At 42.0% G+C, this 26,753-nt stretch overlaps 1 pseudogene; it reads right to left on the bottom strand.

Moving 5' to 3' along the window:
• Positions 1-3,840: 3,840 nt before the first annotated feature.
• On the bottom strand, positions 3,841-4,482 carry LOC147983186 (uncharacterized; annotated as a pseudogene).
• Positions 4,483-26,753: the final 22,271 nt, after the last annotated feature.

Below are 26,753 nucleotides of genomic sequence, written 5' to 3' on the forward strand. Positions count from 1 at the left end.
AGATAGAATTGACCTTGTGTACGGACTGTTGTATGGATGTCGATGGCCATCACCCATCAAAGGAAGGTGACGCCAGATGTTGTGGAGGTGACGCACTCTGCCGGTGAGGAGCTTCGAAGACGGTGGTGGCTGACGAGCAGAGTCTGCTCGTTGAGGAGGTCATCCACCGTCATGCACATTCCTGGCTTTGGAACAACTTGGACTTATTTGATTTGGTAGTTGTGGTGGTGTTAAATTATCAGCCGCCGCATTTTTTTGGCAGATCTTTACTCCAATGGAGTCACTGAGGTTGAAGTAGGACAGGAAGAAAAAACACATCATTGCATATTTGGGTTTAGTGATAAACTGATAATGCTTCCATATGTTCTTGATCCCCAGATACGACTTACCTCTATATGCACTTTTCTTGCTGGTGGGACATAACTAGAACTAATATTTTGTGTGGAACATAATTTGAACTAATTTTGTGTGTGGTTTTACCATGTTTTAATTGTTGATTTTTTTTTATAATTTGATGCCCCTTTTTTCCTTAACAATTTACTATTTGTCCTTCGTGTGATGCTCATGTTGCATTGTTCAGCGACTGCTTCTGGATTACAGGAAGAAGTTGGAGTAAATCCTTGTGTTTGGCTTCAATTTTTTTGGTTTGGATATCTACCCAACATTAAAACTGACTGTTGTACAAGGGAAGTTCCATATTTGCGAGATAATTTTCTATAATGCAGAACTGTAAGAATAACCCTAGAACCATCTTTACAACCTGATGTTACTTAATAATAAATAATGAGTTAACTATACAAGAAGATTTAAATGCTTAGCTTTTCATGCCTTTAGTTAGAAATTGATGTGTGATTTCAAGGCTCGTACTGACTTTTTGTTATCCTGCTTTTCCTCTCAAAGGCTAGAGAGAAATCATTCAAGAAAGCTTCATAGTTATGTAAGTGTTCAGAATTTTTTTGCTAATGATTATTTACCTCTGTTTGCATGATGTTATGTAAGTGATTCTCTCTCTTTTTCTTTCTTTTCCACGTCTAAAAACTGCAGATATTGACTGTGAGATGAAATTGTCATTGTTCATAATTTAAATGTTTGACACAAGGCCGGAGCCTAGAATGCTAGCTTCTTAATGCTACTTGACGGGTTGCCATGTGGATGTTTCCCCTTTTAGACGGAGATGGTCATGTCAAAGGTGTCAATGGCAAGGTTCTTCGCCATGTTAGGCCTCTCCTCTGCCTACCTCATGAAGATACGCCACCAATACATTGAGTTTCCACTGGTTACTGGTTATACTTCTTTACCGATGTAAAGTAGTTAACTGATGGTTTTGTTGTATACTCTTTGGGAAGCCATTGATCTGGTACTACACAGACTGAGGACGAGCTGAAGAAAATGTGAGCCATGGGAGGAGAGATTTACTGGAGCAAGGTGAACAACGGTGGCAGCGACCAGATAGGAGACGCAGGGAATGAATGTTTTCTCGTTCTTAGTGCTTTGGCTGTTGTACACTAAAGTGGATGGGAGATCTGCAAGTTAAAGTAAATATCATGGTATTCCTCTCATGCACCTTGTCGCATATACCCTCATAACCTCTGTAGCTCTGCCCTTACCGTTTGTTGTCTTATCTGTTCCTGACAAGTATTGACTTCTCTTTCACTTCCTTGCTTGTATATACATGCTATGATGTATTGTAATATGGATTGGATTTCATATACATGTACTATATTGATTTTAAGTGTTACACACATGGTTCTTGGTTGTGTTCTTCTGATCTAACGGCTCTGCACCTAATTGATACGGCAACATTTCTTGTTCATGCTGTAACTATGATCATGCTTTAAGTAATTTTATTTACTGATGTGAATGCACTCATGATCTGTGTGGCTTTGTGTTAAAGTGTTCCAATATTATTTTTGTGTTGTTATCAAGTAGGTAGTTCTGTGTATTTTTGTATTTTTTATGGCAATTTCATTGACCTCGTGGATGATTCAAATCCATATAGCTTGTGAGGTGATGGCAGTCTTTGGTGGCATTTTAGTCTGTATAAGTTCAAATGTCTTTCCTATAGAGAAATAAAATGCAGTCCACTTAATTTTCAGAATAACAACTCTTGGTGACTACTATTTATGAATTGCATATAATCCTTTGCAATTTTTGAATAGTTAACACAAGGTATTCGTTCATATCCTTAATTGTTCCATTGTGATGGTACTTGCATTACTCTCTGTTTGCAGATATATTCTTTTATGATTTGTTCATAATAATTTCTTGAGGACAACAATTTAGGTGGAAGATATGCTATAGACTAGGTGGTAATAATGCCCATCATTTACAACTGCAAAACTCTTAATAAATGTCTTGATAATCTCAAATAATAAACTACTGATTATTTTTCCCGACATTCAGAAATGCATAGTGAGCTGCACGTTTGGGTCACCATGTTGGAGTTGCTTTTAAATGATTCAAGAATATCATCAATCCTGAGAATAGAGGGGATCGGAGTTAGGGAGGCGTTTTGTTAACATTTACACCTGATTTTTATTTATTAGTAAATAGGGGCGGGTTAACATTATTTTCTCTTGTTAAAGCATTTTTTAACCCATGGCAATGCACGGGCACTCAACTAGTGAGATGTAATGAGAGGCGCACCTCTCATGTTTACACACAACAGTTACAGTAGCAGGTGATGAAACCCCCTTTCCTGTGCGCTACGGTGCGGAGGATCGCCTAGGTCTACGCGCGGAGGTAGAGGATGGCCAGATCTGGATTGGATCGCCCAGGGCCTGCAAGCGGCGGTCCGCACCAGTCGGGTTGGCGTGTGCTCGCCGAGTTCCTGCGTGCGGCTTGACCAATTCATCTCTAGTAGTGTTTGCTTTGGGCTCATGTTGCACTGTGGCGCTGGTGGCCTCAGATCCTTGGATTGTTGGTGGAAGACTCGGCTTCGGGCGAAAATCATGCATCGGCCCTGTCGTTGCCGGCGGTAACGGCGTCCACGGATGTTGTCTTCCTCCTTGGAGGTATCGTTGTGGAGCCGTTCCCTTCCTTCCCAATAGCGTGAGATCTCCTGGTGAAAACCTAAGATCGGGCAGTGCCAGATCGGGTGACGGTGGAGTCCTCAACTTCGTTTTCCTCCTTGGAGGCGTCACCTTGGTGATCCCGCCGAGGGGTTCTGATGGTGTTCGCGTTTGATGGTAGAGCTTGGGTTTGTGGTGTTGCCGACGGGTCATTTTCTTTCTTTTCTTTTTGCGCTGCCTTTGTGGTGCTTTCCTCCTCTGAGGACTCTTGTAACACCTTCTTCTCATCAATGAATTTGGCAGTTCTCCTGCCAACATTCAAAAAAAAATGAAACCCCCAGATTCTGGAACATTTTCCCTTCAATGAAAATGCGGGTAGGCCTCTCTGGGAGGCATAATTAAGCATTTCAATGATTCTTTTCAACCACGTACCCAAGTGCAACTCATATTTTTGTTACTTTTAGCGTTTTTGAGTTGTTTGTAAATTGCGATCCCTAATCCCATTCCACTACCCATTAATCAATCAAAAAGCTAATTGTCAGTGAAAATCGAACGGTAACCTTCCTCGCCTGATCTGAATGAACTTTTGTTAATCAGAGAAAATCTTCAGCGTCATTTTTGAAATAAATAAATACTGATAAGACCACAGCGTTCTACAATCTCCATTGGAAATTGTCAAGTTATATTATTACTCATTATATTGTTGCACATCACAAGTTTTGCTGTCCGGAAAGATGATCATTTTTCTTCCGGAGGTAGAAGAAGGCCTCGTGCTACTCGCTCATTTTGCCCCGTTGTTTAAGCAATGCCGCAAGATTTTCAACGCCAGCCAGCTCACGCCGTTGAGCTCGTGGTCTGCGTCGGTCAGCGGCGTCCTCTCGCCGGCCCGGAAGAGGAACGCCTTGTCGCAGCGCACCGGCGTGCCACGAACCTGCTCCAGCAGGGTGGCCGCCTCCGTCAGCATGTCCTCGTCCCCGCCTGCGGCCAAGTCCCTGGCGGCGCGCCCCAGCCGGCGCACGGTCAAGGCGTAGTCCTTGGCGCACTGTTCCAGAACCAGCCGCCGCCGGGGCGACGTCTCGGCGGCCTGCAGCCGGGCGATGCGGTCGCCGGTGGCCTTGGCGGTCGCCCCGGCGATCCTCACCGCGATGACGACGAGGCCGAGCTCGTCGGCCGTCGCACTCGCCGGGTCCGCCCCCAGCGTCTTCACGCACAAGTCGTAGTCGTGCGCGGCCTCCCAGGAGCCGGTGGCGACGAGCGTGCACGTGTCCTCCAGCGTGCTCGCCCTCGCCGTGCGCGCGTGCTGCGCGAGGAGCAGGAGGACGAGGGCGGAGGAGAGAGCTTGGAGAGCAGCCATGGTCGTCGTCGTCTGATTTGTTTCTCTCTCAGACTCGACCTATATATACTGTAAGACGTACGTAGGAGTAATTAGATTGGTGGCGCTGTAAATTTGTGTTTATCCTTTCAAACGTTTCCATTCGTTGCTCATGCATCAAAGTGAAACTCTTTTACTAGTTACATCACATTGAACAAAAACCGAATGTAATAAATTTTTGACAAATGTAATTAAGAATGGTGAGTAAGAAATTCACCACATATTAACCATGTGTATTAATCATCGCAATATTAGTAAATATTTCTGACACCCAAGAGCCTACTGAACATATAATTTCTTGAGAATCCAGACAAAACAAAAGACCCGATTTATACTAGCAACACTAGTTAAAACGGGCATTTGTGTCCCAAATGAACGGAACCGCCTGTAATAACCCTACCGCATGGTTTTATTTTTCACCGAGGCGGTTATTGAAAGCAAATCGCCTACAAAAATTAACTCGGGCGGCTCGAAAAGAAAAGAAAAGAAATGAAACAGCTTGCAGGCTAGTATTGGGCCACAACCCATTTTCACAATTGAACCCTATCTTTCCGTCCCTCAAATCCCACCCCCTCTAGTTTCCTATCTCTTTTTCTATGCCGTTTGTGGCTATTCCGATCTCTTTCAGTTAGCTCTTGATGAGTGATCTTTTATATTGTGAGACCGGTTGACTTTGTCAGACTATTTGCTTTTATTAATAAGATGGCCTCATGCATCTTTCTGATGCAGAGGCCGGGGGATAACCTCCTTTTTGAAGAAAAAAAATCCCACCCCCGCAGTCACTCCCCCCCCCCTCTGTTAACTTCCCCCCTTCCTTCTTGCCTTGCAAATCCGTCCCTTCTCTCGTGCATCGATCTCGGAGGGTTTAGGTGACCTTGGGCTGCACCGCCGTGAGGAAGCCATGGTGGTCAAGCCGCCGCATCGGAGCTCGCCTTCCGCCCTACCATCTAATCATGTGTTGTTAAGATACAATCAGCTAGGTAGATTGCACTAGTTAGTATGTGATGTTGGCTAGGTGATTCGAACTTGTGTTGACATATTTTCTTAAGGGGCCGGCTGGATGTCAGGTGACTCAATTTATAATTTGGGTAAGTCACTCTTTGATCTACCGTTAGATCAATGGACAGAACATTCAGCTACAACAAAAAATGGCTGACCTAAATAATCCTTTTTTAGGGGTAGCTTGGTCAGTCATTATTTAGGCTGACCTAAATAATCTATCAGTCGATTTTGTCATATTGCCTTCCTAATCAGCATGTGGGCAATCCGAGGGCCTGACTTGAGTAGTATGCATGGCCAATTTTCAGCTACTTTGCTCCCACAGTTTGTGTGCCTGTTTCAAAGTGGCGGTGCCAGCACTATAACCTATGATGTCCAGTTCAAAAAAAACTATGATGCAAGCACAAAGTATTTCTAAATATTTAACTATTTTCTTAATTTATGCACGGAAAATGCTTGTATTGAGAGAGGATTGCTCAAAATACTGTGCAGTCAATTGACCACACAGCCAAAGTGCGGCTTCGCCACTGGCCGGTTGTAGCATGAAACTTCCACATGCTCGGTCTAAGAGCAAGATAAAAATAACTAACATGTCCACTTTACTAATCGTGAGCTCGTTTTTTTCTTTTGTATTGTTTAGACGAGGATACATGTACATGTGCCTATATAAAATTGTTCTTTTTTTTGCATTGAACCTATATTTAATAGCTGAATATACTTATGGTGCATGTGATTTGCAGATGAGTCGCCACGTACGTATAGTTTCGGCCAGCTAATCATGGGAGTAGATTAACCCTAATTAAAACAAACACAAATTTTAAAAGGGAAAAATGTTACACAACTAATCCTTGGCATTGGTATTACCATTGAAGATGAATAGATTGGAAGTTTTTCCACCAAAAAGAGAGGAAAGAAAGTGGAAAAGTATTTAAAAAACGAGTAAGCAAATAATGTAGTAGTCTTTTCGTAAAAAAATATTCTAAGGAATTAATTAGTCGCATGTGTATTACCTTTAAGAACAAAGAAAATGAAAAACAAAATAAATAACGATAAAATTTGCCCACAATTAAGAAAGAAATTGCACTTTCTAATATCATGCCAAAATAATCTTATAATAGAGGAATTTTGCAAAAAGGAAATTTTTAAGAATGGATTAGTAAAATTTGTATTACCCTTAAAATAAACAAAAGAAATAAAAACTGAAAAAAGCAAAATAATGAAATTTTCTAAGAAAGAATGAATTAGTGACATTGGTATTATCCTTTAAGTAGGAAGAAAATAAAATATTAAATACAAATAATGTTAAAATTATCACAATCTACAATTGTGTATACTATGCAAGAATAAGCATATACTACTGGACTTTTTGGAAAAAATAAGTTCCCTAAGTAGGAAGGAATAGTGGCATTGGTATTAAACTAAAAAGGGAAAAAAGAAACAAAAATCAAAATAATGAAGTTATCTAAGAAAGACTGAACTTGTGGCACTTGTATTACCTTGAAGTAGAAAGAAAATAAAAAAATACAAATCAAGATAAAATGCGCAAAACTCGCAGTTTTGTATAATATGCAAGAATAAACATATAATAGTGATTTTTTTTGTAAACAATAAGTTCCATAAGAAGGAAGCAAATAGTGGCATTGGTATTACCCTTAAAAAGAAACAAACAATAAAACAAAATAATAAAAAGTAAAAAAGTTTTCTAGGGAAGAATGAATTAGTGGCACTGGTATTACCCTTTAAAAAATAAAATAAAAAGCTAAACTAATAATAACGAAATTTGCACACATTGTACACATAAATTATGTTTTAAAAAATATCTGCAAGAATAAGCATGTAATATTGGAATTTCCGTAAAAAAGTTCTCTAAATGAAATAAATTAGTGCCATTGGTATTACTCTTAAAGGATAAAGAAAATTATTTTTAAAAACAAATAATGACAAAAAAATTCCAAAATATGCACCAAAATTTGCTTTTTTTATAATAGGCTAGAATAAACATATAATAACGAATATTTCACAAAAATAAAGTTCCAAAGAAGTAATGAATTAGTGGCATTGGTATTACATGTAAATAAGCACTAGTAGAAAACGGGCCTATTGTCCCGGTTCGTAAGGGCCTTTTGTCCCGGTTCCTGAACCGGGACTAAAGGGTCGTTACTAATGCCCTGTCCCTTTAGTCCCGGTTCAGTCCAGAACCGGGACAGATGGGCCTCCACGTGGCCTGTGCGCGGAGCCCAGGCAGGAGGGCCTTTGGTCCCGGTTGGTACCGGGACCAATAGGCATCCACGAGTCAGCATTTCTGTGGCTGGGGTTTTTGTTTTTTTTTGAAAGGAGGGGGGGTTTGGGGGTTTTGGGGGGTTAATTTAGGTGTTTCTATATTGTGTTAGCTAGCTGTAATTAATAGAGAGAAGTGTCCTCTCTTATGTCCGTGCTTGGTCGACGCTACGTACTATACATACGTATAGAGAGGACTAGACACGCTAGCTAGCTAGTAAGCAAACGAAGGAAACAGAAGATCGTCATGAACATATATGCATATAGAGAGAAGTGATATCGACCACCTCTCTTTCTCCGAGAGATTGGTCGAACAACAAGTTCTCGTATATCTATCCGACACTACCGGCTACATCATTGTTGAGGAAATCGTTAACTGGTAGCTGCTCGGTTGGCTAGCGAGTAGGGGATTAATCGGCTAATCGGCAAGTTAATCAGCCATTTAATCAATTAACCGGACGATTTTTTGGTTTATCGGCTACTCGGTGACCCTATGAGTAGGGATTAATCGGCAAGTTAACTGGTTAATCAGATGAATTCTTGAACAGGGGCTACATATATACAATAATTATCTCTTACAAATATAATCTCCTAACATACGGACGCATGGTCCACATAGTATTCTCCATCTTCAGCGATCACGTGGTCAAGAAAGAATGCCGCCAATTCCTCTTGAATTGCTTGCATGCGAGCTGGTGCTAGGAGTATATATATATATATATATATATGAATGAAACTCAACACAAATGATGGTAATAAAATAAAATTGTGAATATTGTTATTTACGCACTTCATATTGTTCGTCAGAGTAGCCCCGCTCACAGGTCGTGTGGCGGATGGACTCGCAAACGTAGTATCCACAGAAATCATTCCCTTGTTCCTGCCACAACCACTTTACAAGAAATAGAGGTTAATCAAACTGATAAGCAAGAATGCCAAATGGTATTGATGAAACTAGCGCTTGAATCACTAGGAGATGCGCGGAACATGCTAATATAGTGCTTACTTTCGGGTGTCTAAATTCCAGCTTCTTCAGCAGTCCCGGAGCTATTTTGGTGAATTTTCTCCAAACCCTGCCAGACAAAGAAAACAATTACTTGATATCAGAAATGAACAAAGTTGCTGATATGGTGGATAATGATCGATGTAACTTACTTCTCGAGCATTTGAGTCATGTCCGCATACTCCTGGGGATCTTTTCGTTTAGAGTCCAAGACAGTTACTACTCCCTGCTCAAGCTTTATCTCTAGGAGAATATAGTGGAACCTGCGCACGCATGTATAACTCATCAATTACATTGCTACAACCTTGACTAGTATATAAGGGAAACCGAATATGCACAAGACAGTAACACTCGAAGTTGTAAGGAAAGAGTATTATATCTTTGTTTTCATTTATTACCAACGATCGTAGCAAGTTGGCGTCGGTATCTACGGCATGAAATTTAACCTCAGTTGCATCTATGAGGTTTGTGTTAATGAACCCAATATCACCGATTTTTCTTTTCTTCAATTCGACGATCTTCAATCTGCATAATATAGTGAGGATAATTATAAATACATGCAATGAAAGAGCTGAGCTATATAGAGAGACTTAATGACAGAAGTAGTACTACTTACAGACAGTAGCAGGTGACCATTGCTTTATCGAGGGCCAATTGATTGAAAAACTGAAAGAACTCCTCAAATGGAATAGGCAACAATTCAATTCCAACGAGGTCATGCTCCTTTTTAACTCTCACATACAAAGTATTCCTCCCCCCAGACTCTCTGCATATTTTCATGTACCAATCATGCAATCTTCGCATCATTGTTGATAGAGATCTTTCATCTTTGACGAGAGGCTTCCCATACTCGTATCTTTGTATCTGCACCTCCAAGAAATCATAATGTGCATCGTCGGGCAGGTAATCTCCAAGATTGCTATAACCGGGCACCATCCTCGGATCATTAGCGACGATGTCGCTAGGCACCTTGAGCGGGGGGCACGATTGCTTCGCTTGTTCGCCGAGCTGGGCAATCTGTTTCCCAGCTCGTCGTTCTTTCATCCTTTGATCACTGACAGTACTTCCCGACCGCTCCGCTTCGGCAAATGCCTTTCCAATAATGCGCTCATAGTTGCCTTTCGGCGGAGACTTGGGTGGTTTTGTCAGGGCAGCCAGAGTGCGCTTCGCTTTCACCGGATCTACCTTCTCCTCCGGGGGTGGATGTTTCTTTGCTTTCACCCCTTCAAAGAAGTTCCTCACTTCTTCTCGCGCGATCTCGGCGTTCTCCTTCGGGGTCCGCTCGTATGGTAACTTCTCTGGAGTCTTCAGAGAAGGACCGAATCTGTATGTCCTCCCGCCTCTGGCTGTACTGCTAGACGCCGGTAGAGAAGACGGAGCGGCTATCTTCTTTACTTGCTTACGAGGCGGAGGAGAAGGACTACGACGCGCCGGAGCAGCCGGAGCGGCGGCGGGTCTCTTCCGCCCTTGCTGACGAGGCGGAGAAGGAGGAGGCTGGCTGCTCGGGCGCGTCGGCGCAGTGGAAGAAGGAGGCGGAGTGCCGCCACGCGCCGGAGAAGGAGCCGGCTGAGTGCCCTGATCGTCACTCGCCGAAGGAGGAGGCGGTGGTGGTGGAGGAGGAGGAGGAGGCGGAGGCGTCCAGTTCGGAAGGTTGATGAGCTCCTTCCGCCATAGGCATGGAGTCTTCAGAGCAGAACCCAGCCGAGTCTCCCCTTCACCAGTAGGGTGGTCAAGCTGGAGGTCCTCAAATCCCTCCATTATTTCATCCACCATCACCCTAGCATATCCTTCTGGAATCGGCCGGCAGTGAAAAGTTGCGCCGGGTTCAGTAGGAAAAAACAGAACCAACAGCCGCCTTGACCTTCATATTAATCCATTGCGTCATAAGGTGGCAATTTTGAGACTCCGTAATAGCATCCACGGGATAGCTGGCAGGAGCCGTCAAGACATGCTCCGTCAGAAGCAGCTCGGTGGAAGCCACGCTGCTTCTCCGCTGAGATGGCGGGGTAGCTTCGGGGGAAGCTTCAGCAGTTCGTTTGCTGCAATTTGCTTCTCGTTTCTCTATCGCTTGTACCCTAGCGTGCAGTGCCTGCAGTTGAGTCTTCTCCACTTTCTTCCTCCTCTCGTGGCATTTGTAACCGTCTGCGTCCGGAAACCCATCCTTCCACGGAATGGAGCCTGGCATGCCTCGTGTCCGTCCAGGGTGCTCAGGATTCCCGAGGGCCATTGTGAGCTCGTCGTTCTCTCTGTCTGGAACGAACGTCCCTTGCTGCGCTGCTTCGATATAGTGCTTAAGCCTCTTGACTGGTATTTCCATTTGCTCGTCCGTCCAAATGCACTTCCCTGATACAGGGTCCAAGTTTCCGCCAGCCCCGAAGAACCAAGTCCGGCAACGGTCTGGCCAGTTAATTGTCTCTGGTTCGATCCCTTTATCAACCAGATCATTCTCAGTCTTGGCCCACTTAGGCCGGGCTACGAGGTAGCCACCTGACCCCGTGCGATGGTGATGCTTCTTCTTCGCGGCATTTTGCTTGTTTGTCGCCGACATCTTCTTACTCTTTTCCGATGTCTTGTGGGCCACAAATACGGGCCAGTGATATCTGATCTTCTCATATCTGCCCTTGAATTCCGGTGTCTCTTTTTTATTGACAAACTTATTCAGCTCTTTCTTCCACTTCTTGAATAGGTCTGCCATCCTCTTAAGAGCAAAAGACTTGATTAATTGCTCTTTAACTGGCTTCTCCGGATCATTGATACGTCTCCAACGTATCTATAATTTTTGATTGCTCCATGCAATATTATATACTGTATTGGACTATACTGGGCTTTATTTTCCACTTTTATATTATTTTTGGGACTAACCTATTAACCGGAGGCCCAGCCCAGAATTGCTGTTTTTTTGCCTATTTCAGTGTTTCAAAGAAACATAATATCAAACGGAGTCCAAACAGAAAAATCCTTTTTGGAACGTGATTTTCTTCTCGGATAAGACCCAGGAGACTTGGACCCTACTCTAAGAAGTACCGGAGGCGGTCACGAGGGTAGGGGGCGCGCCCCCCCTACAGGGCGCGCCCCCCTGCCTTGTGGGCCCCTCGGTGCTCCACCGACGTACTCCTTCCTCCTATATATATCCACGTACCCCCAAACGTTCAGAACAGGAGCCAAAAACATAATTCCACCGCCGCAACTTTCTGTATCCGCGAGATCCCATCTTGGGGCCTGTTTCGGAGCTCCGCCGGAGAGGGCCGCCATCACGGAGGGCTTCTACATCATCATAGCCCCTCCGATGAAGTGTGAGTAGTTTACCTCAGACCTTCGGGTCCATAGTTATTAGCTAGATGGCTTCTTCTCTCTTTTTGGATCTCAATACAATGTTCTCCCCCTCTCTTGTGGAGATATATTCGACGTAATCTTCTTCTTTTGCGGTGTGTTTGTTGAGACCGATGAATTGTGGGTTTATGATCAAGTCTATCTATGAACAATATTTGAATCTTCTCTGAATTCTTTTATGTATGATTGGTTATCTTTGCAAGTCTCTTCGAATTATCCGTTTGGTTTGGCCAACTAGATTGGTAGTTCTTGCCATGGGAGAAGTGCTTAGCTTTGGGTTCGATCTTGCGGTGTTCTTTCCCAGTGACAGAAGGGGCAGCAAGACACGTATTGTATCCTTGCCATCGAGGATAACAAGATGGGGTTTATTTCATGTTGCATGAATTTATCTCTCTACGTCATGTCATCTTGCTTAAAGCGTTACTCTGTTTTTAACTTAATACTCTAGATGCATGCTGGATAGCGGTCGATGAGTGGAGTAATAGTAGTAGATGCAGAATCGTTTCGATCTACTTGTCACGGACGTGATGCCTATATACATGATCATGCGTAGATATTCTCATAACTATGCTCAATTCTGTCAATTGCTCAACAGTAATTTGTTCACCCACCGTAGAAAACTTATGCTCTTGAGAGAAGCCACTAGTGAAACCTATGGCCCCCAGGTCAATTCTCATCATATCAATCTCCATCACTTTAATCTTGTTTTATTTTTACTTTGCCTTTTACTTTTCACTTTGCATCTTTATTTCAAAAATAACAAAAATATTATCTATCGGATCTCACTTCCGTAAGTGACCGTGAAGGGATTGACAACCCCTAATCGCGTTGGTTGCGTTGAGCTCTTTGTGTTGTGTAGGTACGAGGGACTTGCGCGTGGCCTCCTACTAGATTGATACCTTGGTTCTCAAAAACTGAGGTAAATACTTACGCTACTCTGCTGCATCATCCCTTCCTCTTCGGGGAAAACCAACGCAAGCTCAAGAGGTAGCAAGAAGAATTTCTGGCACCGATGCCGGGGAGTCTACGCAAAAAGTCAACATACCAAGTACCCATCACAATCCCTATCTCTCGCATTACATTAGTTGCCATTTGCCTCTCGTTTTCCTCTCCCCCACTTCACCCTTGCCATTTTATTCGCCCTCTCTTTCTCCTTCCCCTTCTCCTTCTCCGTTTTCCTTTTTCTCGCTTGCCTTTTGTTTGCTCGTGTGTTGAATTGGTTGTTTGTCGCGATGGATCTACCAAATTTTGGTGATCTTCACTTTAAAAGGTTAGAGGAGATTGAAAGCAACGTTAGGAAGTTTATGGTTTTACAATTTGAGGATAATAATTTCTTTAGAAACGAGCTTAAGGAACAAAAAGGTTTTATGAGTTATATGAATAAAGAGCTCGATGATATGTCTAAAGAATTTGATGGTATCAGATCCCAAATTGCTCGTCTTAAAAAGATGACTGCTGAAATTTCAGACATGCAAGCTACCTTAGTCAATAAGATGGCCGCAAAACCGAATACCTATGAAGATCAAGATGAAGATCTAAAAGTTATTGATGTGTCCCCTATCAAATCTTTGTTTTGCAATATGAATCTTGATGAAACTGAATATGATCTTCTTTTACCTAGAAGGCGTTCCAAAAATTCGGAGTATTTAGATCTTTATGATGAAATTGATGAAAGTGGGATTGAAAGAAATAAAAATTTAGATGTTGCTAAACCCACTATATTGGATTTCAAGGAATTTAATTATGAAAGTTGCTCTTTGATTGATTGTATTTCCTTGTTGCAATCCGTGCTAAATTCTCCGCATGCTTATAGTCAAAAGAAAGCCTTCACCGAACATATTGTTGATGCCTTGATGCAATCTTATGAAGAAAAACTTGAGTTGAAAGTCTCTATCCCTAGAAAACTCTATGATGAGTGGGAAGAAACTATCAAAATTAAAATTAAAGATCATGAGTTTTATGCTTTGTGTGATTTGGGTGCTAGTGTCTCCACTATCCCCAAAACTTTGTGTGATTTGCTAGATTTCCGCGATCTTGATGATTGCTCTTTAAACTTACATCTCGCGTACTCTACTATTAAGAAACCTATGGGAAGGATTAACGATGTTCTTATTGTTGCAAATAGGAATTATGTGCCCGTAGATTTCATTGTTCTTGATATAGATTGCAATCCTTCTTGCCCTATTATTCTTGGCAGACCTTTCCTTAGAACGGTTGGTGCGATTATTGATATGAAGGAAGGGAATATTAGATTCCAATTTGCATTAAAAAAGGGCATGGAACACTTTCCAAGAAAGAAAATAAAATTGCCATATGAAACCATCATGAGAGCCACTTATGGATTGCCTTCCAAAGATGGCAATACCTAGATCTATCCTCGCTTTTATGCCTAGCTAGGGGCGTTAAACGATAGCGCTTGTTGGGAGGCAACCCAATTTTATTTTTTTGTTTTTTGTGTTTTTCTTCTGTTAGGGAATAAATAACCCATCTACCCTCTGTTTGGATGTGGTTTTGTGTTTTAATTAGTGTTTGTGCCAAGCTAGACCTATTGGATCTTCTTGGATGATAGTTATTTGATCTTGCTGTAATTTCCAGAAACTTTGCATTCAGTGCCCGAATTACTAAAAATCATCATAATGTGATAAAATACTGAATCCAATTGCTTATGATCAATAAACAAATTATCTAGGTCATCTAATTTTGGTAGATTTTTTGGAGTTCCAGAAGTTTGCGTTAGTTACAGATTACTATAGACTGTTCTGTTTTTGACATATTCTGTTTTTTTGTGTGTTGTTTGCTTATTTTGATGAATCTATGGTTAGTAAAATAGTTTATAATCCATAGAGAATTTGGAATACAGTAGGTTTAACACCAAAATAAATAAATAATGAGTTCATTACAGTATCTTGAAGTGGTTTTATGTTTTCTTTCTCTAACGGAGCTCACGAGATTTCTATTGAGTTTTGTGTTGTGAAGTTTTCAAGTTTTGGGTGAGTTCTTTTGATGGATTATGGAACAAGGAGTGGCAAGAGCCTAAGCTTGGGGATGCCCATGGCACCCCCAAGATAATCCAAGGACACCAAAAAGTCAAAGCTTGGGGATGCCCCGGAAGGCATCCCCTCTTTCGTCCACTTCCATCGGTAATTTACTTGGAGCTATATTTTTATTCACCAACATGATATGTGTTTTGCTTGGAGCGTCTTGTATTATTTGTGTCTTTGTTTGTTAGTGTGCCACAATCCTCCTTGCTGTACACACCTTTTGAGAGAGTCATCTATGAATTAAAATTTGATAGAATACTCTATGTGCTTCACTTATATCTTTTGAGCTATGTAGTTTTGCTCTATGTGATTCACTTATATCTTTTGAGCGTTGAAATTTTGCTCTATGTGCTTCACTTAGATCTTTTAGAGCACGGTGGTGGTTTGTTTTAAAGAAACTACGATCTCTCATGCTTCACTTAAATTATTTTGAGAGTCGTAATAGCATGGTAATTTGCTTAATAATAACTTGCTTGGTATTCAAGATTTGTGAAACTTTCTTTTGAGTGCGTTGAATACTAAGAAAAGTTGGATGATTGATAATTGTTTTGAGATATGGAGGTAGTAATATCAAAGTCATGCTAGTAGAGTAATTGTGAATTTGAGAAGTGCTTGAGTTAAAGTTTGCAAGTCCCGTAGCATGCACGTATGGTTAACATTATGCAACAAATTTGAAACATGAGGTGTTATTTGATTGTCCTCCTTATGAGTGGCGGTCGGGAACGAGCGGTGGTCTTTTCCTACCAATCTATCCCCCTAGGAGCATGCGCGTAATACTTTGGTTTTTGATGGCTTGTAGATTCTTGCAATAAGTATGTGAGTTCTTTATGACTAATGTTGAGTCCATGGATTATACGCACTCTCACCCTTCCATCATTCCTAGCCTCTACGGTACCGTGCATTGCCCTTTCTCACATTGAGAGTTGGTGCAAACTTCGCCGTGCATCCAAACTCCGTGATATGATACACTCTTTCACACATAAACCTCCTTATATCTTCCTCAAAACAGCCACCATACCTACCTATTATGGCATTTCCATAGCCATTCCGAGATATATTGCCATGCAACTTTCCACCATCCAGTTTATCATGACACATTCATCATTGTCATATTGCTTAGCATGATCATGTAGTTGACATAGTATTTGTGGCAAAGCCACCGTTCATAATTTTTACTTGTCACTCTTGATTCATTGCATATCCCGGTACACCGCCGGAGGCATTCATATAGAGTCATACTTTGTTCTAGTATCGAGTTGTAATCATTGAGTTGTAAATAAATAGAAGTGTTATGATCATCATTCAATAGAGCATTGTCCCAAAAAAGGCCAAAAAAAAGAAGGCCCAAAAAAAACAAAAAGGGGCAATGTTACTATCCTTTTTTCCACACTTGTGCTTCAAAGTAGCACCATGTTCTTCATATAGAGAGTCTCTTGAGTTATCACTTTCATATACTAGTGAGAATTTTTCATTATAGAACTTGGCTTGTATATTCCAACAATGGGCCTCCTCAAGTGCCCTAGGTCTTCATGAGCAAGCAAGTTGGATGCACACCCACTTAGTTTCTTTTGTTGAGCTTTCATACATTTATAGCTCTAGTGCATCCGTTGCATGGCAATCCCTACTCCTCGCATTAACATCAATCGATGGGCATCTCCCTAGCCCATTGATTAGCCTCGTTGATGTGAGACTTTCTCCTTTTTTGTCTTCTCCACACAACCCTCATCATTATATTCTATTCCACCCATAGTGCTATATCCATGGCTCACGCTCATGTATTGCGTGAAAGTTTATGAGTTTGAAATTATTAAGGTATGAAACAATTGCTTGGCTTGTCATCGGGGTTGTGCATGATGAGAGCATTCTTGTGTGACGAAAATGGAGCATGACTAAACTATATGATTTTGTAGGGATGAACTTTCTTTAGCCATGTTACTTTGAGAAAACATAATTGCTTTGTTAGTTTGCTTGAAGTGTTATTATTCTTTATGTCAATATGAACTTTTGTCTTGAATCTTTCTAATCTGAATACTCATACCACAATTAAGAAATTTTGCATTGAAATTATGCCAAGTAGCACTCCACATCAAAAATTCTCTTTTTATCATTTACCTACTCGAGGACGAGCAGGAATTAAGCTTGGGGATGCCTGATACGTCTCCAACGTATCTATAATTTTTGATTGCTCCATGCTATATTATCTACTGTTTTGGACTATATTGGGCTTTATTTTCCACTTTTATATTATTTTTGGGACTAACCTATTAACCGGAGGCCCAGCCCAGAATTGCTGTTTTTTGCCTATTCAGTGTTTCGAAGAAACATAATATCAAACGGAGTCCAAACAGAAAAATCCTTTTTGGAACGTGATTTTCTTCTCGGATAAGACCCAGTGGACTTGGACCCTACTCCAAGAAGTATCGGATGTGGTCACGAGGGTAGGGGGCGCGCCCCCCCTACAGGGCGCGCCCCCCTGCCTCGTGGGCCCCTCGGTGCTCCACCGACGTACTCCTTCCTCCTATATATACCCACGTACCCCCAAACGATCAGAACAGGAGCCAAAAACCTAATTCCACTGCCGCAACTTTCTGTATCCACGAGATCCCATCTTGGGGCCTGTTCCGGAGCTCCGCCGGAGAGGGCCGTCATCACGGAGGGCTTCTACATCATCATAGCCCCTCCGATGAAGTGTGAGTAGTTTACCTCAGACCTTCGGGTCCATAGTTATTAGCCAGATGGCTTCTTCTCTCTTTTTGGATCTCAATACAATGTTCTTCCCCTCTCTTGTGGAGATCTATTCGATGTAATCTTCTTCTTTTGCGATGTGTTTGTTGAGACCGATGAATTGTGGGTTTATGATCAAGTCTATCTATGAACAATATTTGAATCTTCTCTGAATTCTTTTATGTATGACTGGTTATCTTTGCAAGTCTCTTCGAATTATCCGTTTGGTTTGGCCAACTAGATTGGTAGTTCTTGCCATGGGAGAAGTGCTTAGCTTTGGGTTCGATCTTGCGGTGTTCTTTCCCAGTGACAGAAGGGGCAGCAAGACACGTATTGTATCGTTGCCATCGAGGATAACAAGATGGGGTTTATTTCATATTGCATGAATTTATCTCTCTACATCATGTCATCTTGCTTAAAGCGTTACTCTGTTTTTAACTTAATACTCTAGATGCATGCTGGATAGCGGTCGATGAGTGGAGTAATAGTAGTAGATGCAGAATCGTTTCGATCTACTTGTCACGGACATGATGCCTATATACATGATCATGCCTAGATATTCTCATAACTATGCTTAATTCTGTCAATTGCTCAACAGTAATTTGTTCACCCACTGTAGAAAACTTATGCTCTTGAGAGAAGCCACTAGTGAAACCTATGGCCCCCGGGTCTATTCTTATCATATCAATCTCCATCACTTTAATCTTGTTTTGTTTTTACTTTGCCTTTTACTTTTCACTTTGCATCTTTATATCAAAAATACCAAAAATATCATCTATCGGATCTCACTTCCGTAAGTGACTGTGAAGGGATTGACAACCCCTAATCGCGTTGGTTGCGTTGAGCTCTTTGTGTTGTGTAGGTACGAGGGACTTGCGCGTGGCCTCCTACTGGATTGATACCTTGGTTCTCAAAAACTGAGGGAAATACTTACGCTACTCTGCTGCATCATCCTTTCCTCTTCGGGGAAAACCAACGCAAGCTCAAGAGGTAGCAATCATCCTCTGGCAGTAGGGTGAAATTTGACCTCAGCTCAGTCCAAAGATCATTTTTCTGCATATCATTGACATAAGACACCTCAGGGTCTTCTGTAGCCGGCTTTAACCATTGCTGGATGTTGATTGGGATCTTGTTCCTAACCAGAACCCCGCACTGAGCAACAAATGTGTTCTTTGTCCGGATGGGTTCAATCGGTTGGCCGTCGGGCGCGATTGCTATGATCTCAAACCTTTCATCCGAGCTCAACTTTTTGTTCGGGCCTCGTCTCTTTACCGAAGTTGTGCTCGATCCGGAGGGCTAGAAAAAAGAACAAAGAGTTAATTAATATGTGTACATACCAAAACAATGAATGCATCAATTAGCTAGTCAGCACAGGCTTAACTAATATATATACCTGGCCGGACTCGGTTCGGTCACCGAAGGCGTCATCACGGTCTCCTTCTTGCACCGGCATTGGGTCACCGGAGCCATCATAATCATAGCCAGCTGCTTCCAGACCATCGGTGTCGTTGAGAAACAACGAGCAGACGGCATCACTTCCTCGTGCGATTATGTCCCCCAACAACTCTTCTTGTACTTCGTCTTGGGCGGTGTCCATAGTTTCTACAAATATTTACAACATGGCAATTATTATTCAAACATGACAGATGGATATATTAGTGGGAAACAAAGAACTAATATTAATTAGTAGCCTCGACGCTGCTTCTCTAGGGTTTGGGGTGGCCTCGACAACGCTTCAAGGGTTTGGGGTATATCGACAACGACGACATACATACATGGGAAAATAATATTATCGGGGAGGGGGTATATCGACCCCCCCCACATGTTGAAGTTATCGGGAGGGGGTATATCGACCCCCCTCGTGTTGAAGTTATCGGGAGGGGGTGTATATCGACCCCCCACCACGTGTTGAAGTTATCGGGAGGGGGTATATCGACCCCCCCTCGTGTTGAAGTTATCGGGAGGGGGTATATCGACCCCCCCCCCCACGTGTTGAAGTTATCGGGAGTTTATATCGACACGACATACGTACATGGGAAAATAATTTTAGCGGGGAGGGGGTATATCGACCCCCCCTCATGTTGAAGTTATCGGGAGGGGTATATATCGATGACGACAGACCCGATAAAACGTAAGAAAACAAAGAAGAAATAAAAAGAGGAGAAGAAGAAAGGAATAGCTAGAGGAGAAGATCGAAGAAAAAAAAGAAGAAAAAAAAGAGGAGTAGTTCTCTTCTTCTCCTCTATTCCTTTCTTCTTCTCCTCTTCTTTTTCTTCTTTTTTCTTCTTCTTATTTATTTCTCCTCGTCTTCCTCTCCCCTCTTCTTCTCCTTTCTTCCTCATCTTATTTCCTTTTTCCTCTCATTCTTTTTCTTCTTCTTCCTTCTTAAAAATACATGAAGTAGTATTGCTTGTTTTTTTAAAATAATGTTCAAATAGAAATTTTAGAAAAAAGTAAAGGTTTTGCCTAATTCATTGTTCATATGAATATAAAAACATTTGCATATTTACAATAATCAATATCACCAAAAAAAATCTATGAACAGAAAAAATTACTATTTTTTCTAAAAATCTATCTTTTGCATATATACATTAACATATATATATACACACACACACACACAGAACATATATACATTTTTATAAAAATGCAAAAAACAAAAAATCTAAAAAAAGGACATATAAACAGATATACACACATACATATACTCATACATATACATATAATCAGGAAAAAAACATATATATATATATATATATATTTGAAAAAAAACAGGGGGAAGAGGGGGGTGGTGCCGGCCCTGACCAAAGCGAGGCAGAGGCGACGGCGGCGCGGGGCAGCTGGGCCGCGGCGAGGCAGAGGCGACGGCGAGGCAGAGGCGGGGCGGCGACGGCGTCGGGGAGGCGCGGGGTGGCGCGCGGCGACGGCGCCGGGGCGGTGCTGGGTGGCGACGGCGTCTGGGCAGCGTGGGACGGCGTCGGAGGCAGGGGAGACGACGGCGACGGCGAGGCGCAGAGGGGCAGCCTGGCGGCGTCGTCGGGGCGGGATCGAAGAACTGAACAAAAAATTTCACAAGTGTTGTATATATAGACGGAGCATTGGTCCCGGTTCATGGCACAAACCGGGACCAATGCCCCCTTTAGTCCCAGTTGGTGGCACCAACCGGGACCAAAGGCTGCCGATTCGTGGCACAAACCGGGACCAATGCCCCTTTAGTCCCGGTTGGTGCCACCAACCGGGACCAAAGGCCGCCTCTTTTCAGCAGCCCAAAGGGCGGGAAACGGCGGCCTTTGGTCCCGGTTGGTGGCACCAACCGGGACTAAAGGGGGCATTGTTCCCGGTTTGTGCCACGAACTGGGACCAATGCTCCCCTTTAGTCCCGGTTAGTGCCACCAACCGGGACCAATGGCCTTGCGCTGGCGCGGTGGTGGGAGTTTAGTCCCACCTCGCCAGTTGAGAGCGGCCAACACATGTTTATAAGCTCCGCTGCCTCTTCCCTCCCGAACTCCTCTGAACTGCAGGCCTATGGGCCTAATGTGACACCTCTCTGCTTGTGGGCCTATTGGGCCTTCTGCGGGCCTGAATCCTGGCCCAGGTTGGGTTTCTAGTCGTATTCAGGCCGTGGTGGCCCAATAGGTGGCAGTTTTCTTTTCTTTGTTGCTTTATTTATTTTATTTTGTTTCTACTTACAACAAAATACTTATTGTTGCTATTTTTTCCAGTTTTTTTGTTTTGTTTTCTGCATTATTTATTTTCTTTTGTTTTTTGCTTTATTTTTTAATTCTTTTTTGCTTTTAGTTTTAGAAAAATTATAAACTTTCTCTTAGTGCCATTAGTTTTCAAATTTGAAAACACTTTTTTTAGTTTTTTTGTTTTCTTTGTTGCTTTATTTATTTTATTTTGTTTCTACTTACAACAAAATACTTATTGTTGCTATTTTTGTTTTTTTTCCAGTTTTTTGTTTTGTTTTCTGCATTATTTATTTTCTTTTGTATTTTACTTTATTTTTTTAATTCTTTTTTGCTTTTAGGTTAGCAAAATTATAAACTTTCTGTTAGTGCCATTAGTTTTCAAATTTGAATAGTTAAAATTTGAATTCTTTGAAATTTGTGTGAATCACAAGTTTGTGATTAACTTTACTAAAAAAATGAACATAGATGCACCTATAGAGAAAATTCGACCTAAATTCATAATCAATTTCTATGAATTTCAGAGAAATTCATTATGGATTTAGGTCAAATTCCCTATATAGGGGCATCTATTTTCACTTTGAGAGGAGCTCAACAAGGTAGAGAGGGACGGGCTTATAAACCGGTGTGAGCGCCCTTCGGTTGGCGAGGTGGGACTAAACTCTGAGCGCAACGAGGACCAACCCTATAGTCCCGGTTTGTGGCACAGTTTGTGGCACAAACCGGGACTAATGGTCATGGGCAGGGGCGAGCCCTATTTTTTTCCAGTTTTTTGTTTTGTTTTCTGCATTATTTATTTTCTTTTGTTTTCTGCATTATTTTTTAGTTCCTTTTGCTTTTAGTTTTGGAAAAATTATAAAATTTCTGTTAGTGCCATTAGTTTTCAAATTTGAAAACACTTTTTTTGTTTTTTTTGTTTTCTTTATTGCTTTATTTATTTTATTTTGTTTCTACTTACAACAAAATACTTATTTTTGCTATTTTTATTTTTTTTCCAGTTTTTTTCTTTTGTTTTCTATATTATTTATTTTCTTTTGTTTTTTACTTTATTTTTTATTTCTTTTTGCTTTTAGGTCAGCAAAATTATAAACTTTCTGTTAGTGCCATTAGTTTTAGAAAAATTATAAACTTTTTGTTAGTGCCATTAGTTTTCAAATTTGAATAGTTAAAATTTGAATTCTTTGAAATTTGTGTGAATCACAAGTTTGTGATTAACTTTACTAGAAAAATGAACATAGATGCACCTATAGAGAAAATTCGACGTAAATTCATAGTTTTCAAATGAACTCTGAAAAAGTTGGCATAGCATGTGCATGTACAAAACGGACAATGGTATCATACTCGTCTGTTACAAAGTTGGCATGGTATCATCATAATAGTTGCGGGAGAAAGTCTTCGCTTTTTCTTCGCTTGTGTCATTTTTGCTTATTGTGCCATAACCATGGATAATCTTCATCGATTATCAGGACGCTTGGGTCAGCCTTGACTTTGAAGGGAGGAATTTCATGAAACTTTTCATAATCTTCAGACATGTCTGTCTTGCCCTCCACTCCCAGGATGTCCCTTTTTCATGAAAGAACTATGTGGCGCTTTGGCTCATCGTATGATGTATTCACTTCCTTATCTTTTCTTTTTCTCGGTCTGGTAGACATGTCCTTCACATAGATAACCTGTGCCACATCATTGGCTAGGATGAACGGTTCGTCAGTGTACCCAAGATTTTTCAGATCCACTGTTGTCATTCCGTACTGTGGGTCTACCTGTACCCCGCCTCCTGACAGATTGACCCATTTGCACTTTAAAAAGGGACCTTAAAATCATGTCCGTAGTCAAGTTCCCATATGTCCACTATGTAACCATAATATGTGTCCTTTCCCCTCTCGGTTGTTGCATCAAAGCGGACACTGCTGTTTTGGTTGGTGCTCTTTTAATCTTGGTCAATCGTGTAAAATGTATTCCCATTTATCTCGTATCCTTTGTAAATCAATACAGTCAAAGATGGTCGCCTGGACAACAAGTACAACTCATCACAAACAATGTTGTCACCTCTGAGACGTGCTTCCAACCAACTGCTGAAAGTCCTGATGTGTTCACATGTAATCCAGTCGTCGCACTGCTCCGGGTGTTTGGAGCGTAGACTGTTCTTGTGTTCATCGACATACGAGGTCACCAAGGTAGAGTTCTGTAGAACTATGTAGTGTGCTTGAGACCAAGAATATCCGTCCCTGCATATTATTGAGTCACTTCCAAGAGTGCCTTTTCCAGTCAGTCTCCCCTCATACCGCAATTTAGGGAGACCTATCTTCTTAAGGCCAGGAATGAAGTCAACACAAAACCCGATGACATCCTCTGTTTGATGGCCCATGGAGATGCTTCCTTCTGGCCTAGTGTGGTCATGGACATATTTCTTTAGGACTCCCATGAACCTCTCAAAGGGGAACATATTGTGTAGAAATACGGTCCCCAGAATGACAATCTCGTCGACTAGATGAACTAGGACGTGCGTCATGATATTGAAGAAGGATGGTGGGAATACCAGCTCGAAACTGACAATACATTGCGCCACATCACCCCTTAGCCTTGGTATGATTTCTGGATCGATCACCTTCTGAGAGATTGAATTAAGGAATGCACATAGCTTCACAATGGCTAATCGGACGTTTTCCGGTAGAAGCCCCCTCAGTGCAACCGGAAGCAGTTGCGTCATAATCACGTGGCAGTCATGAGACTTTAAGTTCTTGAACTTTTTCTCTGGCATATTTATTATTCCCTTTATATTCGACGAGAAGCCAGTCGGGACCTTCATACTGAGCAGGCATTCAAAGAAGATTTCTTTCTCTTCTTTCGTAAGAGCGTAGCTGGTAGGACCTTCATACTGCTTCGGAGGCATGCCGTCTTTTTCGTGCAAACGTTGCAGGTCCTCCCGTGCCTCAGGTGTATCTTTTGTCTTTCCATACACGCCCAAGAAGCCTAGCAGGTTCACGCAAAGGTTCTTCGTCACGTGCATCACGTCGATTGAAGAGCGGACCTCTAGGTCTTTCCAGTAGGGTAGGTCCTAAAATATAGATTTCTTCTTCCACATGGGTGCGTGTCCCTCAACGTCATTCGGAACAGCTAGTGCGCCGAGACCCTTTCCAAAGATTACGTGTAAATAATTGACCATAGCAAGTACGTGATCACCGGTACGCATGGCAGGCTTCTTCCGGTGATCTGCCTCGCCTTTGAAATGCTTGCCTTTCTTTTGACATTGATGGTTGGTCGGAAGAAATCGACGATGGCCCAGGTACACATTCTTCCTGCATTTGTCTAGGTATATACTTTTAGTGTCACCTAAACAGTGCGTGCATGCGCTCGTATCCTTTGTTTGTCTATCCTGAAAGGTTACTGAGAGCGGGCCAATCGTTGATGGTCACGAACAGCAACGCCTTTAGGTTAAATTCCTCCTATCTGTGCTCATCCCACGTACGTACACCATTTCCATTCCACAACTGTAAAAGTTCTTCAGCTAATGGCCTTAGGTACACATCAATGTCGTTGCCGGGTTGCTTAGGGCCTTGGATGAGAACTGGCATCATAATGAACTTCCGCTTCATGCACATCCAAGGAGGAAGGTTATACATACATAGAGTCACGGGCCAGGTGCTGTGATTGCTGCTCTGCTCCCCAAAAGAATTAATGCCATCCGCGCTTAAAGCAAACCCTACGTTCCTTGGGTCCTTTGCAAACTCATCCCAGTACTTTCTCTTGATTTTTCTCCACTGCGACCCGTCAGCGGGTGCTCTCAACTTCCCGTCTTCCTTACGGTCCTCACTGTGCCATCGCATCAACTTGGCATGCTCTCGTTTTTGAACAGACGTTTCAACCGTGGTATTATAGGAGCATACCACATCACCTTCGCAGGAACCCTCTTCCTGGGGGGGCTCGCCGTCAACATCACCAGGGCCATCTCGTCTGATCTTATACCACAATGCACCATCTTCGCAATTGGGGTACAACCCTTTTTTGTGATCCTCTAACATGCGATCGAACTTCAGCTTCTCCTTTTGACTTTCGCATTGCGTCCTTGCATCGACAATGACCCGGCGGAGATCATCATAATCGGGCACATCGTCTGGTTCCTCTTGATCTTCAAAAGCTTCACCCGTTGGAGCATCATTGGGCACATCGTCTGGTTCCTCTTGATCTTCACCAGCTCCCCTCGTTGCAGCATCACCGTATTCAGGGGGCACATAGTTGTCATCGTACTCTTCTTCTTTGCCGTCTTCCATCATAACCCCTATTTCTCCATGCCTCGTCCAAACATTATAGTGTGGCATGAAACCCTTGTAAAGCAGGTGGGAGTGAAGGATTTTACGGTTAGAGTAAGACATCGTATTCCCACATTCAGTGCACGGACAACACATAAAACCATTCTGCTTGTTTGCCTCAGCCGCATCGAGAAACTCATGCACGCCCTTAATGTACTTGGAGGTGTGTCTGTCACCATACATCCATTGCCGGTTCATCTACGTGCATTATATATAATTAAGTGTCCAAATTAATAGAAGTTCATCATCACATTAAAACCAAAGTACATACATAGTTCTCATCTAACAACATATACCTCTCCAGAGCATCTAATTAATTAAACCATACATTGAAACTATGTAAAACATTTCAATGAGAAAACAAATGCGATCATAATCGCAACCAAGGTAACAATTCACTACTAGGAAAAGGCCTACTAATGGCGCACCTAATTTGGCCATTAATGGTGCATTAGTGGTGCGCCATTAGTGCCACGCCATTAGTATATTTTACTAATGGCGCACCACTGGTGCGCCATTAGTATCTGGTATACTAATGGCGCACCGCAGATGCGCCATTAGTATATACAACAGTGTGCCATTAGTATGCCTCCCAGGGGGCCATGTATACCCAGGTGCTTTGGCATACTAATGGCGCACAACAACAGGATGCGCCATTAGTAACTTCGGCATACTAATGGCGCACTATTTAATGATGCGCCATTAGTATCCTTTGGCATACTAATGGCGCACTATGATGTGATGCGCCATTAGTATGAATATTAGGTTTTTTTATTTTTTTATTTTCTATTTTTTGCACAGTTTACAAAATGTATAATTGGACAAAATATAGACAGCACACATCAACAACAGATTCATCGAATACAATAGAAGATTAGTCTCTGAATACAATTCATCATTTTAGTCTCCGAATACAATTCATCATATTAGTCTCCGAATTGAAAAGACCGAACAAAGATAGAACATTATATTACAAGTCTCGAGACCGCGAGTTTGTCTT

Source organism: Triticum urartu, chromosome 2A (genome assembly GCF_056163025.1).
Source record: "Triticum urartu cultivar PI428250 chromosome 2A, HENAU_Tu73, whole genome shotgun sequence".
Lineage (NCBI taxonomy): Eukaryota > Viridiplantae > Streptophyta > Magnoliopsida > Poales > Poaceae > Triticum > Triticum urartu.